Source organism: Zea mays, chromosome 5, assembly GCF_902167145.1.
Source record: "Zea mays cultivar B73 chromosome 5, Zm-B73-REFERENCE-NAM-5.0, whole genome shotgun sequence".
Lineage (NCBI taxonomy): Eukaryota > Viridiplantae > Streptophyta > Magnoliopsida > Poales > Poaceae > Zea > Zea mays.
In genome coordinates, this window is record NC_050100.1 from 31,838,691 (window position 1) to 31,844,557 (window position 5,867).

Consider the following 5,867-nt stretch of genomic DNA (forward strand, 5'->3'; position numbering starts at 1 on the left):
GTATCAGGAAACAATGGTTAATTAGTGTTTTGAGGATCTTCGAAGGACGAAGGTCCCCAACACTCACGCAATTTGAATGGAGTAAACTGGAGTTAAAATGTGAAAGACTGAAAGTTATGGATATAATAGGATTTTAGGTTATCTCTACTACATATTAAGATGATAGTGTAGACTGCACAACCGTGCCCCCGCCTCCCCTTTGCCCGCATCGCGCGATGCCCGTCGCGATAGCCTCCACATCCCCACGATGCTCGCTACGACCGGCGCGTGTAGACGCCGTGGAGCGCGTCGCCCATGCCCACCCCTAGGCACGATGACACACCGCCGTCGTTGGATCTCTACGCGGTAGATCCACTCTGGTTCCCCTCGTCACCGTCGCCACGTCTCCACCACGACTACGACAAGGACGACCGCTAGGGCCTGCCTTGCCTAGCGGGCGAGGGGTGCCCCTGTCCCCATCCCCTTCCTCTCTCCACCCCACCTGGCGTCATCTCCTGATCGCGAGATCCGCTCGCTCGCCCACCCGCCCCATGGCACCTCATGGCCGCTCAAGCGAGGATCCACCTGTCGGGCGTCTTCCCGACCCACGGCAATCGTGCATCACCATGCGCCGTTGAAGGATCCATCCTTCGACCTACGCTTATCTAACGCCTCGATCTCCTCCATCCCATTGCCTCACTGCCGTGACGAGACAACCACATACCTACAAATACGGGAGTTGCTCCAACAATGGGGTCGAGAGGAGGACGAGGATCTCCAGATGGCGCTCCGCATGAGCCTCCAGGGCTCCCCACGTCGTTCAGCCCTCACCATTGTGAAGTGTCAGGAGCTCTCCAAACAGCTCTTCTACACATGCCTCGCAAGGTGAAATCTCTTTTGTTGTTGTCTCATTGCGATTAGCCAATTGGGTTCTCTTGCCTCTTCCGGTACTCTCCTCTAGGATCCTCGGCCCCGCCACTGATTGTTGTACCTCGCTTGATCCTAGGCGAGGAGTGTATTGTGCACTCTTGAATTCATGATTACTCTTTCATTGGTATATTCCAGTTGCACACTTAGTTTTTTCTTCAAATTTGGTAGTTTATCATGCAAATTGTAAAATTATGTTGGTATGTGTAGTTGAGGTCAGATGTCAACAAATTTAGGAGAATGCTCGCACTGGAAATTTGATTGGTTCTAGCTTAGATGCAAAGAATTATCTCCATACCGAAAGTTCAGATATAGTATTAAAGTTAAAGGAGCTATCTTCTGCATCTAATTATGCAGATGCTCTACATCGCCTGTTTATCACATCTCAGGTCTCAAAACAACCATCTTCCAATTCTAAATGAAGAGATTACATCATTTGTACCATACACAAGAAAGTTCATAACCCACACACTGGAGACATGGATTGGTGTGACAATTGATTGTTGCATCTCCACTGTTTGGAATCACCGTTGTTACTGATTAATGACTTGATTGGTGCCGAGTTTCATTTGGATGGTGCTCGGCTTCCTACTTGGGCGCATGTGTGTGTCAGTGTCGTAGTGGTTATAGAATATTGACCTTAATCTCTAATTGGGAGAATAAGTAACTGATATTCAAGTTTATCTTGACCTTAATCTCTAATTGGAAAAGGGATCAGAACAATGTGGAAAATAGTCTTGTTTTCGTACAGGAGTGTACGTTCTCTACTGATTTGAGTTGGGATGATTGAGATATATAGTGGCAACAGCTCAGTTACCAATATATTCAACTCGATGCAGCACTCCTTTGTTAATTGCAAGAATTGCTTAGTAATATATCAGGTGCCACGCTGATCTGAGCTCTCAGCTGCATTTGTACTTGCACGCTGTCATTTTTAAACACACTTCTAATTTTGTGGTTTAGTTGTTTAATAACATGATATAATTAATCATGTATATATAGACTCAAAAAAATATATCTATGGACTGACAGCCAATTGCACCCATATATACATGCAATTGTTTTCATGTTTCAATGAAAAATCAAAAATTAATTCGTGTTCGTGCTTCCTGGTTGTAATGTTTCTTTCTTTTTCTTCTTCTTGCAACCTTAATTTCAACTTCTTATAGTTAGAACTTTTCTGTCATGTTCCTCTTATCGGAAACTCTGAATGATGTGGCATGTAAATCCTCAACGTTAACCACGAGAAGTTATTATATTACACCTATTTGAATGCAATTCGTATTTGCAGCACTAAAATTTTATCTTCCAAACATTCAACTTTGATTAAATATACAATACATAATTAGTATTATTCAATATATCTTTGGATCTATTTTCAATAAATTTATTTAAAAATATAAATATCACTAATATTTCTTATAGGACGAGGTCCTTTATACCATCGTCCCTGCTAGCGAGACAGGAGGTCCCAGTGGAGCGGCTAAAGCCGAGGGTCGAGGCACAGGAGAGAGGGAACTAGGCTCTCAAGTAAAAGTACCCGATCGGACTAAACCCGCAAGAGAAGGTGAAGCTGGAGAAGGAGCACATGTGGTTGTTCATGGATGACAGCATCAAGGACCTCGCCAACATTTCCATGGAGTAGATCAACGCCACCGAGCTCACCAAGAACGATGTCGACATCCGGTTCAAGTGTACATCCACTCTGCGCCTGCTGCAATGCTGATTTAATTGTTGCTCTTAACACAGCCATTTGCGATTCAGTTTTTGACAACTCTGATATTTAGTCCTTGATGCACTATTAGATGATTGTGTCGTGGTATTTGAGATATGTGAGCCTCATGATGCAGTATAGTTGCAGGAACCTGCTAACACAGCTTCACTTCTAACTCCCTCTCACTGTATTTCCCTTTCTTTGTAGCTATAGCCTTTTACCAAACTTGTCACTCATTGGAAATTTGGCCTACAACATGAATAACTTGGGTTCAAGTGAGGCCTTGTTCGTTTACGTCGGATTGCACCCGAAATCGTTCCGGCTAATCAAAGTTTATATAAATTAGAGAAGCAATCCGATTAGGAATCGTTCCGACCCACCAATCCGGCATAAACGAACAAGACCTGAAGGAGTAGGTTGTGTGCATGGTCGCTGATTCCAAAAGGGGTTGTGGCGTTGTTTTTGGAGCTGAAACATTTCAGGTTTTCTTTGTGAAGGACGGAAACGACCTGTGTATAGGTTCACATAGATTTTGTTTCTTCCCTCCTCTTTATTAGCAACCTTAGTTTTCAGTTAATATGTTTAAGTAGGTTCTATTTAATTTGTTGTTTGCCCATAAGAAGTTTCATATTTTTTGGAAAAACATATTATATGAATCAGATTTAAACGGATGGATAGAGTTTGTAGATTATGACCATCCTTTACAGAATCATTTGTGATTAGCGATAAAGAAAAGTGTTGGAGTGGATGTCACGTGGAATGAAAAGTTTTCTATTTCAATCTATTAGAATTGCAGTATGCCCTGCATACTAATAGGACACATTTGAAGTATAGTGGAGCTTGTGCAATGAGGTGTTCCAGTGCTACCGCCACCATTTAAAATTTGGAATAATGGATCTATATTTTAATTTTTTTAATTTGTTTCTTCAAAATTTGTTCAGAATAAAGCACCAACTTTTACAGTTTCTAAGTTACATATTTATCATAGTGATGTTTGTTATCCTTTATCTATATTTTACACTAATTTTTAACTTTCGTGGCAACGCATGGGCATATATATCTAGTTTAATATTATTTTTATATCAAGGATTAGCTTTAAGGGTATTTCTGCAAAGTCCCAAGGACCTAGGTGTAAGGATTCTCCATGGCCTGAGGATGGCAGGTTGATTATGCAAAAAGGTAGGGGCTCTTTATCAAAAGTTCAATCTTAGATCAGCGACACTAGTTTAATCCACGAACTTCGGCTTAATCCTATGCGTTCGCTTCAATCCCGATGGCCCAGATTGAATTCGTCATGATCTAATATTATCCATTCAATCCAAATTGGACGGCACCTGGATCTTCTTCCTCCCCCGTCCACAACCGAGCTGGCTCCCATGCTTTCTGTGGCAGCGCTTTCACCGGCTCGACGTCCAACCATTCCCTGGTGAACTAATCACCCTCGTATGAAGCTATATGAAGTAGGCCTCGCGCGAAAAGAGTAGGGACTTCTCACTGACGTTTAAGGCGATGACAACACAGCCCACTGCTCGGTGCAGAACCGTGGCGACGACCCAGTTCCAGTGAGAAATTCCTTGCTATAGGCAGATGTGTCTTATGCGCAAATGAGTGCTATAGGCAGATGTGTCTTCTCACCGTCAGTTGGGGCACGGCGGATCCGCTATAACTTCTGTACTCCGGTGAGAAATCACCACGCGCTGTCGACCTCCCATATCCTGGAAACCCTTTTGCACGATCCTCACAACCCAGCGATGCTCCCAAACCACCCCACCTGTTTTGAATGGCCCCATAGGCGAGATTCCACGGTGGCGGTCATCTTCTCTGTGTTCTCTCTCTCCCTCGGTCCCTCCCTCACGACTTTACTCCGGTGACTTTGAGGTGGCACATATATGGCTCGAGGGTGGCAAGGCTCCCACATATATACTCTAGGGCATCAATGACCGAGACCTCCCAACTAAATGACTGATTTCCTATGGAATGTGATTGGGTACACAAAGTGCTGAAATTTCAGAATGCAGGGAAATCTGTCACTTTATATGGTGATGATGTGCATCAGGTTTCAGCAATTCAGGAAGTATCAGCACTACAAGTGCAAAAATGGGTGACAGGAAATGACATTTGGGCCATGGTCCTAGTGGAGTCTACATCTGATTCTGGTATTCAGACTAATAAAGCTGATATTCAGTTGTTGCTACAGGAGTTTGATGACCTGTTTACTGTCCCCACCCAGTTGCCACCCATGAGACAGTTTGATCACTGCATACCACTAATGCCTGGATCAGTGCCTGTAAACTCTAAGCCTTACAGGTACTCCCCCTTTCACAAAGATGAGATAGAAAGGCAGGTCACTACACTACTGCAGGCTGGTTTGATCACCCCTAGCACCAGTCCTTTTGCTTCACCAGTCCTTCTAGTTAAAAAAAAGATGGACCCTGGCGTTTTTGTGTGGACTATAGGAAGTTAAATGATCTCACTATCAAGAACAGATTTCCGATGCCCCTAGTGGAAGAAATTTTGGAAGAACTAGCGGGTACACAATATTTTACCAGTCTAGATTTCACTGCAGGCTACCATCAGATTCGAATGCAGGAATCTGAGGAATACAAAACAGCTTTCAAAACTCACCAGGGTCATTACCAGTTTGGGGTCATGCCCTTTGGTCTTACCAACGCCCCAGCTACTTTCCAGTGCGCTATGAATTTCATTCTAGCTCCTTTTCTCAGAAAATTCGTAATGGTATTCCTGGATGACATTTTAGTGTATAGTGGTTCTTGGGCTGAGCACTTACACCACTTGAGGCTGGTGTTTGATATACTCAGGGAGCACAAATTTTTTCTGAAGAGATCAAAGTGTGCTTTTGGCAAAACCGAGTTATCATATTTGGGACATATCATTTCACAGCAAGGAGTAGCTGCAGACCCTTCCAAGACTGAAGCAATGCAAAAGTGGCCTACTCCTTCATCTGTTTTTGAGTTGAGAGGGTTTCTAGGTCTTACTGGATATTATCGACGATTTGTGAAGAATTATGGTATTATCGCTAAACCTCTCACAACGTTATTGCAGCAGAAATTTTTTCGGTGGACTGCAGAAGCAGAAACAGCATTCTCTACTCTCAAACAGGCTATGGTCACCACTCCTGTCTTGGCCCTTCCACACTTCTCTGAGCCATTTGAGGTAGAGACAGATGCATGTGCAGTGGGGATTGGTGCGGTGTTAATGCAAAACCACAGACCAGTGGCATATTTGA

At 43.6% G+C, this 5,867-nt stretch overlaps 1 long non-coding RNA gene across 1 annotated transcript; it reads left to right on the plus strand.

The window, feature by feature from the left end:
- The first annotated feature begins 246 nt into the window (after positions 1-246).
- On the plus strand, positions 247-2,895 carry LOC103626186 (uncharacterized). The gene is made up of 2 exons (XR_552754.4): positions 247-864; positions 2,332-2,895. It is a non-coding gene; the product is annotated as an uncharacterized lncRNA (long non-coding RNA).
- The last annotated feature ends 2,972 nt before the right edge of the window (positions 2,896-5,867 follow it).